Genomic DNA, 11,985 nt, shown 5'->3' on the forward strand with positions numbered 1-11,985 from the left:
CCTCTGAAATGAAAATATCAGGGATTACTTCTACCCAAAGAATTCATAGAGTCATAGATTGTAAGGCTGGAAGGGGCCTTGGAAGATCATTGGGTCCAGCCCCTGCACCATGCAGAAAAGACAACTGGGTCAAGTGACCGCAGCAAAGTCCAGTCTCCTCTTGAAGATTTCCAGGGTAAGCGATTGCACCACCTCTGGAGGTAGCTAATTCCACAGTCTGGACACCCAATTTGTGAAGTAGTTTTTCCTAATGTTGAGCCTGAAATGGTCTTCCAGAAGTTTGTGACCATTAGTCCTAGTTTTCCCCAAGGGTGCCCTGGTGAACAGTTGTTCACCAAGCACTTGATATATACCTCTGATGTAGCAGTAAGCTGCTCCCAATTCCCCTCTCAATCTTCTCTTTTTCTGGCTGAAGAATCCCAGATCCCTCAGCCTTTCCTTGTATGGCTTGCCACACAAGTCTCTGATCATACAGGTGGTCGTACTCTGGACTCTCTCAAGCTTCACCACATCCATGTTAAAGTGCAGCACCCAGAACTGGATGCAGTACTCCAGCTGCAATCTCACCAATGTCAAGTAGAGGGACAGAATTACTTCTCTAGTTTTGCTGAAGATGCATCGACTGATGCATGCCATGGTATTATTAGCCCTGCTGGCTACAGAATCGCACTGATGGCTGATGTTCATACTGTGGTCTTTTATTACTCCCAGGTCCCTTTCATTTGTGGTGCTGGTCAGGTTAGTGTTGCTATGCCTGTAGGTATGCAGAAGATTGTTTGTCCCCAGGTGGAGCACTTTGCATTTCTTGACAATGAACTTCATCAGGTTCCAGACCACCCAACTTATAAGCCTGGGATAGAAGTTAGGCTTATTGGCCTATAGTTTCCCCAGTCCTCCCTCTTCCCCTTCTTGAAGATGGGCACCAACATTGGCCCTATTCCAGTCCTCGGGGACCTGCCTGGAGCACCATGAGTTTTGGAAGAGATTCACCAGGCATTCCATGATTACTTCAGCAAGCTCCTTCAGCACTCTCGTATGACGTTCATCCAGTCCTGCTGACTTACATATGTCCAATTTCTTTAATTGATCACACACCAGTTCTACGGCAACAGTAGGAAGGCGGTCATTCCTACCCTGCTCATTCTGTACCCTAGTTGGTGTGATTTTCCCCTTGGCCTGGTGGAATACCAAATCAAAGTACTCATTCAGTTCAGTTCTCTCTGGAGTGCCGGTGACTAGCTGTCCTGAGTTGTTGAGCAGTGGCTGCACACTCCCATTCATTTTCCTCCTGTTCCCTACCTACCTAAAGAAGGACTTCTTGTTGTCCCTCATTTCCATTGCTAATTTTAGTTCAGTCGCCACCTTAGCTTTTCTAATCTGATCCCTACAAGTATTGGCCATTGCTATATAGTCCTCCTTGGGGGCTGATCCTTAGCTTCCACTAACTGTACACCTCTTCTTTCTTAAGAGGACCATGACTTCCATGTTTAGCCAACAGGACTTTCCAGCCCTTTTGCTACATTTCCTCCACATAGGAATGGACTTCATTTGTGGTTCAAGGATTGTGTCCTTTAGGAAAGACCACTCTTCATGCACTCCTTTCATCTTCAGTCCCTGGTCCCACAGCACATTTCCTACTAGTGACCTGAGCTTGCTGAAGTTTTCATTTTTGAAGTCCAAAACTTCAAGCCTGCTGTCTGATATGTCTGTCTTGCAATGGACTGTGAACATAATGGTTTTATGGTCACTATTTCCCAGGCTGCCTTCTATGTTTAAGACGGACACCAGGTCATCTCCATTGACTAGGACCAAGTCTAGAATAGTTACCTCTGGTTGGCCTGTGCACCTCCTGAGTCAGAAGAAGCTCTTTGATGCAGGCCAGGAAGGAACACGAGTGATCCAACTTGGCTGAGTGTTCTTCCCAAAAGATGGCTAGATAATTGAAGTCGCTGATGATGACCATGTCTCATGCACGCTCAAACCTCTGTTAGCTGTTAGCTCTCAGGCAAACTCTAGATCCAGTTCCTCACCCTGGTTTGGTGACCTGTAGTATACATCTACAGTTAGATCTCTCTCACTGTGCCCCCCTCTCTCTCACCCCTGCCTCCCTGCAGCTTGACCCAGAGGGTTTCAAGACATTCTTCTTTGAAGCTGATGTTGGCCTCCAAGGAGGTGTATTGCTTCTTCACATAGAGAGCTACACCTCCACCTTTTTCCCTACTCGGTCCCTTCTATGCTTGGAGAAGGGATGCTTGGAGAACTCTAAGGAAACAGTGATATACTTGTAATTGTCTGTCGCTTCTTCAGAATCACCCTCAGGCCACAAGTAAGGGTTAATGTGGTTTCACCTTAGCCTCTCTTCCTCTTTCCCTGTATAACCCTGGATTGACAGATGGTGTGTATCTTGTCTTGTACAGGATGGAAAGTGATCCATGGACTGGGAGCCAGGAAATGGGGAAAAACAATGATGACAGTCTAGAATAACATGAGTACTAGCTAATCTGTGACTGCCCATTCAAGTAATTAGCTGATGATAAATTTTCCATCTTGTCTACAGAATTGATTGTTAAAATTTTCCTATTTTTACTGTTTTCCCTCCATTTAGAAAAACTGGGTCTAAAACATTGATAAAGGATTAAATTGATCTGAATGGTTATTTTGAAAATGAACATTTCTCACTATTATACAGCACAAGCCGATGACATTTGGAATAGAGTAGAAAATAGATCCATCATTTCAGTAATGCAATGTGTAATATTATGTCAACTATACTTAGCAAATGGGTTCACTTTGAACTCAATTTGCTATTCAGAGAGCAAATAAGTTCTAGGTTGAATAAATTCTTATATATGTTGCCAAATTTTAAGGGGAATGGCTACTAATTTTTGTTGCAACACCACAAATGTGGACCAAGTTTTTGCAAATGTACTACTTTTTTTTATTTACATAAAGATGTAGTTAGTATCTACCACTAATTATATTGTATGTAAAGTTCCAGTTCTCTTAAAATGGAAGATCACCCACAGTCCTGATGCCTCTCTTATACAATATGCTGTGCAATATGTTGGCACAACAAGGCAGGCAAAGAAGGGAATTCCATTCCTAATTTTGAAATGCCTTGCCTTTTGTGGGTTTAAACCACATATGGACTCACCAAGTTCTTGAAGGAAGTTTTACGGCCAAACTAAAAACCCTGAAAATAGGGGTTTATAATGGAAACACAGAGAACCCCATAACCATAGCATATAGTTTTTGTGGGCACCACTACAATCTCAAGCCTGCAGCTGAGTTTCAAATTATTCTATTGAATTACAAAAAAGGCTGTTATTAGTTTTCTTCTCCCCCCTCCCCCACCACACACACACAACCTTATTATTCAGAGTGGTTTGCAGTGATTAAACCCACTTACTAACAACTTGTGTCTATAAACTGCTTAGCAAATCAAGATTTTCCAAACATTGCAATTTGATATATTAAAAAGATAATGGCCATGGACTAAGACTGTATCCCAAGATAATGATTTCCTGCTGCCAGTTTAAGGCTGAGATGTTGTTCATTTTGTAGCGGTGTCTATTTTCAAGAGGCTTGACTAATGGGCCAAATGGCTGATGAGATGTGGCTTCCACAGAATGGCAGTACAGCTGTTCTGAGAGGGGAAATTCCTGACCCTCATGGCTACATAGATCGGTCCATCTGCGTATAGAGCTAAAACAACAGTAGTACAACTAGAACTCATATCAAAGTAGGAAGCATTACCTTTGGTGTCCTTGCCAAATTCCACTTTGTACTGGTACGTTTTGTCACTTTCCTTTCCCTGTGTAGTCTCACTGAATTCATCATTTATCATTTTGGACCTTGTGTTGCTGTGCAATGCAAGCAGTTCCTGCATTTCACTCCCAGTAGTGTTTACATTTCAGTCATGAAAGAAGAGATGTATTGGGTATCTGTACTGCACAGAGAAAGAGATGGAAGCACACATCTCAGTTCCTCATGAAATAAATCCATCACCTGAAAAGGCTGGATTATTCGCAATAGATGTGCTGTCACACACATCAGAACTTCATGAAAATTGCACTTTTAGGAGCTGATTTTTATGCTAACCTTTATGTTTCTTAAAAAAGGAAGAGTATATTTTAAGTGAGCCAGCTTACTGCATTGTAAAGAAGGTAAAAAAAGGAATATACTCTTTGCAAACTATACTTGGAAAAGTTTTTTAGGGTAGGGACTCTCATTTATTATGTTTGTACAGTACCTAGTACAATGGGACTCAACCTGGTTGTGCCCTTTAGTCACTATTGCAATGTAAATGTTTAATAACAATAAAGAACAATAGTAATAATAGGGCCAAATTCCCTTCCTGGATTTGCCTTTGTATGCTCTGTACACATGTGAACTTTGCCTTTAGGAGCAATTTGGTAGTGCTTCTGCGGCCTTATCCAGAACCCACCTAAGTCAAAGAAAAAGGCTCCTATTGACTGTCGCAGGTCTTTAATCAGACTTCTAATATGCCGTACAAAATTCATCAGTAGAACATTCTTATAATGTCTTTACTTTCATGTTGCTGTGAAGTATCACTTTCAAGGAAGTAGGGGTCTCTACAGGACAAGAAACTACCTTCTGCAAATTTCAGAGCTAATTTTAATAGTCTGAAGGAAAAACACCTATGGAGAGATTCTTGTTAATCATCTGTACTGTTTAGACAGCATATCCTTTAATCAATTCACACCCAGTTGAAGACAGTTAATTCATAGACACTGTCCATGTGTATGCATTAACTGCAACTAAAATACAATTAAATGCATTAAGTACAAATAAAATGCATCTAAAAACATACAGACAGTAAGACTACTACCAAAAGGACTAGAACAAACAAATACCCAGTGCTCAACTTTCAGACTTTGCATTCTCCAGAGAATCTGGTTGTGATAATGTAATCCCCTTGTATTGTATGGGGGCACTTTTCAATCACAGGCCAGATCTGAGAAAAATTCCTCAGCTGTGGGATCAAGCTCCAGTATCTTTTCCTCTTAATCAGTAGTTAATTCCATCTGGTATCATTTGTGTGGCCACAGGTTTAACAGACCCCCAGGACTGGTCATGCAGAGACATGATGGTTTGAGTGAGAGAATGGAACTTCATTCAGGCGCCAGTCTTACCTTTGACCCAACCTAGATAGACCACTGCCTCTCTGATCTGGGTGTAATATTCCACAAGGTGTTTGTGAAATGGTTTGGTGAGGAGACCTAAATAAATGCCTCAAGACTGAAATGGATAATTTAGATACTGATAAAATAATCCAGGTTTTGAGTTTCTAGAAAATCAAGAAATTGTCAAAAGCCATTTTAGGATGGGGGAAGAAAACCCTCAAAAGAAGTGCCATTTTGCACTTTGAAAAAATTGGGGAAGAGTAGCCTAGGCTTGTAGTCCTGATTTATACTTCTATCTATGCAACTGGCTGACATTCATAATGTTATTTACATTTACATAGCATTTATAAAGCCTATGACATTAGGGCTTATAAAACCTTAACAAAGTGCATAAATTATTTAGTAATGTATTGATGTGAAAACATAGGCTCAGATGTTAAATGAAACACCCATGATCAGCCAATTAGCCTAATCCAAATACGGATGTCTCACTTGCTGACAGAATGCCTAATCTATTAAATTTGAGGCCTCTCATCGGGAGACAAGTTTCTTGATGTCTCACTAGGTTCCCTTATAGAACATCTTATGTAACTATTTGGTACTATATTTTATTAATGGATATCATAAATTAAGCTGTGAATGTAAATATTGTTATTTTATTGTTATTTTTCATTTAAGAGTGTGTGTGGGGGGGGGGATGTTCCATTTGGTTTGAAAGTACATATCTCTTGAGATGGTTGAGAGTCTGCTTGAAGACTTTGCAGGCAATGTTCTGCACTATAACGAATTGACACCAGGAAGACAAATTTGAGATTTGACGCCTAACTATGACCCACCCTGGCAAAGTTTGCAAATCCCATTCAAAATGAGCACATGAAAATCCACATGGGAAAGTATAACTGAATATATAATAAACACTAAATCCAAACTTGCTATATTCATTGTGAGAATAAATAATCCAAAAGCATCATATTTAAGACAGTCTAGTGGTGAGACAGTACTATTTATCACAAATTTCTCTAACACCTACTTTAAAGCTCTGGATGCTTGACTGACATGTTTTCCTGAAGAATGTTTTATACAATATATACAGAGATCCAAACTGAGCTGTCTTCTGTAAACAGAACAATTAAACCTTTTCATGAGGAAATACGTTACCTCTGTGGTCCTCAGGATATAGCCCCTGGATCATGTGTTGTCTGTGAAGAGCTGGCACATTACATAATGCTCCACCTCACTTCGCAAAAGACATTCTCTTTATTAAAAATTGTGGTCCGCATTAGGAAAGATCCTGGTCTTATCTCTCCTTCAAGTCTTCTGCTCCCCCAGCTCAATAGCCATCCTCTTCCATACAAGTGTCACAGTGTATCAATATTTCTGACAGAGACAAGTAAATAGTCTCCATACAGTCTCAATTTACCACTTAATTCAGTAATAATTTGAAAGGCAAGACTGTTTTGTTCACAGTGAGCAAGAAGACCCAATATAAAGATTAGATACTGGGGGACCTAACTTTTACAAAGTGGCTGACAGTGCTGGGTACTCAACTATTTTTGCAGAGAGCTAGTCACCCTCAGCATCAGCTGAAGTCAGTATATGTTTCAGGTGTAACGCACTCTGGAAAACAAAGACTTAAACCAAGTATCTCAAACACTTAAGTCTAAGGAAGACTTTTGCTACAGAAATATATGCAGATAAGAGGTACTGTACATTTAAGATGGAATTCTCTTTCCTCTTGTGTGTCTAAATGGCAGTTTCCTAGCCATTTACCCTGTCAGTTTTGGCCTTGGCTTTATGCTGTGGATGCAAAAAGCACAGACTTAGCATGTAGAGTAGTGCTATGCACTGGCCAGGTCTATATATGTGCATAACTGAATGTAAATCCAAGGAAATTCATCATAGAAAGACCTCCTCTGTTCTAGCTCCAGTAGCTGAGCTGATAGGGCCCTCATCCAGAATGCTGGAGAGCCAGGTTCTAGCTCCCTTTTACCCAGGGGCGAGTTGAACCTGTATTTGACATCCCATGTCAGGCACCATAAAGTCTTTTTTCAAGTGCTTCTTAGGGCTAGGGACAGACATTACACATAAACCAGTTTAAGTGATCAGAAACTGGTTTAAACCTGTAACAAAACAGATGTTCAGTTCACATTAACCCATTTGAAAATTGCTGAAATCAGTTTGAGATACATCTGGTTGAATGTAGTATCAGACTTAACTGATTTGGGTCAAACCAGTTTCTGCAATGTCTGTCCCAGACCCTTTCCTGGTTTAAGTGAAACCAGAGTTCCCCAGTATCCCAGATGCTTTACAGCTCTGGGTGGAGCTCTGTTCTCTGCTCCAGCCCAGCACACTGGGCCTCTCCCCTTCGCTCCTTGCCTGGAGCTATGGTAGAGACTGAAGGTACAGTGGCATCTGCCTGGCTTCCTCCTGCTCCCCACCTCCCCACCACTCCCTGGTCAAGCAGGGATTCCATCCTCCTCTCTGCCTTACAAAGACACCTCTCAGCATTAGCTAGCATACCACATTATGGCTACGATCTGGTCCGTGCTCTGGGAGACAGGACAAAGGTAGGCAGGACAGTGTGCACTTAGGGCTTTTGGGAGCTAATCAACAGGTAGGTGGTAATGTCCTTCTGTTCCTTCCTTGGAAAAAGTTGTGTAAGAAGAGCTTGAACTAATGAGAGAGGCTTTTGTTTTGTTGATGGGCTGATAAATTCTAACAACTCCCTGTGTAACTCCCTGTTGTGTAACTAAATGCTCTGTTATCTACTCCCTGCTGGCTCCCTTGCTGGGGAACCCCTCCCTAATTAGAGCATTCTGCCTGGCCAGTCCCATCCTCAGGTCAGCATTGAGGAAAAGAAGGGAGGGCTGCTCTACTGCCCCCCAACTTCTAGCCTGAAAAACTGCAGGCATGTGCCTGCATTTCTTCAGTCCAGGGGGTGTCTATGCAGTTACAAACCAGGTCAGCCTAATCAATTCAGGCTTTTTGAATGTCTGTCCCTAGCCTATGAGACTCAGCCATTTACATTTTGAAGTCATAGGGTAAAAGAAATGAAAATCAGTGTTTCTGCTTTCCTGGGAACAAGGGTCCAAACTAGAACACAAAGCTGACTCCCCCCGGAGCAGCAGCTATCTCACTGAGCAACAAACCATCTAGTGTATCTTTTTCCTTCAGGCCCGATATATCTTCCTCTCTTGGCTACCCAGGGAGTCCAGCTTCAAAAGGAGAGCTGGAGTTAGGTATAGATAATACATGACTTATGGCATAGTGGTTAGAGCAGGTGTCTTCAACTCCCAGTCTACTGAGCTGTGTCATTCAGCCTGCAGGTCTCCCCATGGAGTTGGAAATTTGGCAGCTGGGGAGTGGCAATGTTTATTGCCTCTTCCCAGATGCCAGATGTCAAAACCCATGGAGAGCCCTGCAGGCAAACAGCATTGCCCTGACCACTAGATCAAGCACATAGGACTGCGGAGGCACAGGTCCTGATCTGAGAACTGAACCTATGCCAGTCATCCATCCCGCAGGCCTGAAAGCTTAAGCATCACTAGGTTAGAGCCATGGATAAATCTAAACTTTTGAAAAGGGGGCTGCAGATGGTGAAGTACATCATCACATATAAAACAACACATATTTTTGTCCAGTTTCTCCAATATGCCTGAGGCCTAGGGCTATATTATTCAGTTTCAGATAGAAGCAAAAACAAATATTGCTTCACTGGAAAGAGTTAAAAGCAGTCTGCAGGGCTGTAAAATGGGAGCTACATTACCAGGAACAGCCAACAGACAGCAGAATTAGAGAAGAAAGGATAGCTTGATTAGTGGAACATCAAGATGGTTAAAAAGGAGAAAGGGTTTTAAACATATGGAATTAAGAGTTTAGAAGGAATCAGTAGATTATAATGAGCCATGAAGTGATTTGCTTCCCTCACAGCTGCCTGAAAAAAATGCTGCTGCTGCCACTGCCAGGCAGTTGTTTTTAAACTTCGGATAGAGCAAGAATCAAGTTAGAGCATATTGCTAGGAAGTCAAAGCAATGCATATTTACGCCACTCAAAGTGAGAGGGGAGCTAGAACTGTGGTTTTCAGGTTAATAAGCTAAGGCCTAACTACTCAGCCACAGCTAGGTTTGGGGCAGACTGATGGAGGGCCTTCCTCCTTCGCATCAGTCCAACACCATATAGTCATGGCTTTCTAACCAGCTACATTTTCACAGTTTAAAGACTCAAACTACACACCTAACCAGTGCAGAACCTACTGCACATGTCAGTCTGAATTTATACTGCATGGGAAACAGAACCACTACCAGGGTATAAGTGCCAAAAATGCCCTTTATTCTGCTTGAAAGCTGCCATTTTGATGTAAGAAAGGATACCACCCTTCCTGTGTTACAGGCCTGAAAAAAAAGGGACACAAGTCTATTTTAGACTCTGACTACTAGAGAGCAATTTGGGTGTTCTGCAGTCTGCACTCTGAAGGATGGGAAAATGTCCATTTATAACACAGCTTTTCACTAACTACAGATACACAATATTTAGCACATAAAGGATAATTTACAGTATCCATTGAGCCTCCACCACCCAGAGCAGGATGATGGAATAGCAAATTGACTGAGGTGGCTAAAATTTTGCACCCCTAAACTAATCATTCTCCATGGTCTAAGGGTATGCTGACACAAGTAAAGTATCTTTCTGCTCCTGGTATTTTATCAGGCCTGTGCAGGCTAATGTTGGTTTCAGCACTGAAATGCAAATTTGTCTTATGGTGCCCTGGCTGCCTATATGAAGATTAAAAATCCATATACAGAACTGTTTGACACATTTATTTGGGTCTATAAATGAAAACTCCAGCAAAGTGCAGGATTGAAGACTACTGCACATAGTTATACACTATAATTTACAGACACATATATAGTCAAACATATTGAATTTGACTAAAAACAAAGAAAGGTTGCAGTTTCGTAGTCTTATGATGACAGAACCAGATCCCTACAAACTTTTGGCACCAATAAGAAATACACAGAGTGCTGAAAAATCAATACATAGGTTTTATTGGAGATCCTGAAGGGAATGTTTTGTTTTTGTGTTGGAAATTGCTTATTCCCAAACTCGTGGAGCCCTCATATCTCTGGGGCACCAAGGATCCTAAACAGAGTCAGAACTGGGGGGTGGCCCAGGCTCAGCCTTATGCTTGGACAGAGCTTTTGTTTTTGCTTTTAAGTAAAATAAAGCTGTCTGGAGCCACGGCAACTTACAAAACATTACTTACCACTGAAAGTGGTGGCCCAGCTCCTCTGCGTGTTCTTTCCTCTCCAGCTAGCGAGGTAAATGCAGCAGGAGGGCCGAGTCCTTCTCTCCTTTCTTTGTTGAATCCATCCAACTGCTCAGAGTACTTAGCTCTGTAGGCCAGATAAGTCACACACCTACACCCACTTTTTTCTTTCCTCTACTCCACAGTCTTTGAATGCCTCAAACACAACCTGGCAAAACATAGCACTCAACTGTATTGGTCTGTTCTTAGCCAAAGTTCACCCAATCACTTCTGTTTTGGAGAAAAGACCTGAATCCTTCAGTCAGCCAGAGTTTTATACCGTATGTATTTTCCCATCTCTAAAGTATTGTTGGATGGCAGAAAGAGACCCTACACCATTCAGAAGTACAAAAGTATCCATTTAGGTTGGGATCTTCAAAAAGTGCTTGAGGGCGTTATGTGCCCAACTTTGTAAGTGTCTGACTGTCAGGCGGTTAATAGTAATGAGGGCCCCAGATCAGATTTCCCATTTTTCTAACTCCAGTAATTTTTGGGAAAAATGCAATGCTGTATTCAGATTCAGCTTATTCAGTTGTTCCCTTTTGCAACAATCAGTTCAGCCTGATAATCATTTTACATGCACAGAAAATGTAGAGATGCGTTCTGCTGAATGAGCATCCTATTCAACAGAGCCTGCTCATGTGAAAAGAAAAGCTAACAGTTCCAAGAAACTTGTTTTTGTGGCGGAATGCCAGGCTAGCGATTCTGGCACTGCTTGGGGAGCCGCGGGCTTTACGGAGCGGGCGAGCGCGCGGCTTGTGGGGCGGGATTGGAGGTAGCTTTATGACCGCCTTTGAGGTTCGCCGAGTTGGCGCAAGTAGACGACTTAGAGTAAGTTGTTAGTTTTCTATAATAAGTTTGTGGGATATCTGTTGGTTCACGGGGTTCCAGAGTAAGCCCTTGCATTCTAACCCAATGGGCTAGGTGCGGCTGCCAACTCAAGTCCCAGAACTGGTCAACAGCTCACTGAGATAGGGTGTTAGTGGTAGAAGAGTTATTACGGAGTAAATGTAAGGTAAAGTAAAAATTTGTTTTATTCACTCACCTGGCCTCACCCTCTTACGAATAAGAGGGGAGACTGGCTGGAACGAAGTTGCAGTAAATATAAGTATAGAAAGCATAGATATGCTGTCTAAGCTACGAAGGGGGCAGTCAAGAGGTGGAGTCTCCGATGTTTCTTAAGTTATAGTATGCCAGATACAAAGGGGGTCTGTTGGCCCATAGGGTTCACTAGCGAGCCCTTGCTTTCCACCCCTTGCGGGATAGGTGCGGCTACTCACTAGTTAGTCCTAGGGCTGGTTAACAGCTCATGAACAGGATGGTGGATAACAAAACTGTAACACAGTGAATCGTTGTCGATTCTTGGATTTTCAAGGCCTTGGTTTTCGCTGGGATACGCCCAGGCAGGGAGGCTGAGGACTGGTTACAGGGTGATCAAGCCTGAAGGGTCGTCCAGTCATCGTCTCTGCTACTTCCTGCCTCTATGTCTCTTTTACAGATGTTGGTTGGACTGCCTCTGTGACACTAACTAT

The sequence above is a fragment of the Crocodylus porosus genome, unplaced genomic scaffold (assembly GCF_001723895.1).
Source record: "Crocodylus porosus isolate Cpor-Errol unplaced genomic scaffold, CroPor_comp1, whole genome shotgun sequence".
Lineage (NCBI taxonomy): Eukaryota > Metazoa > Chordata > Crocodylia > Crocodylidae > Crocodylus > Crocodylus porosus.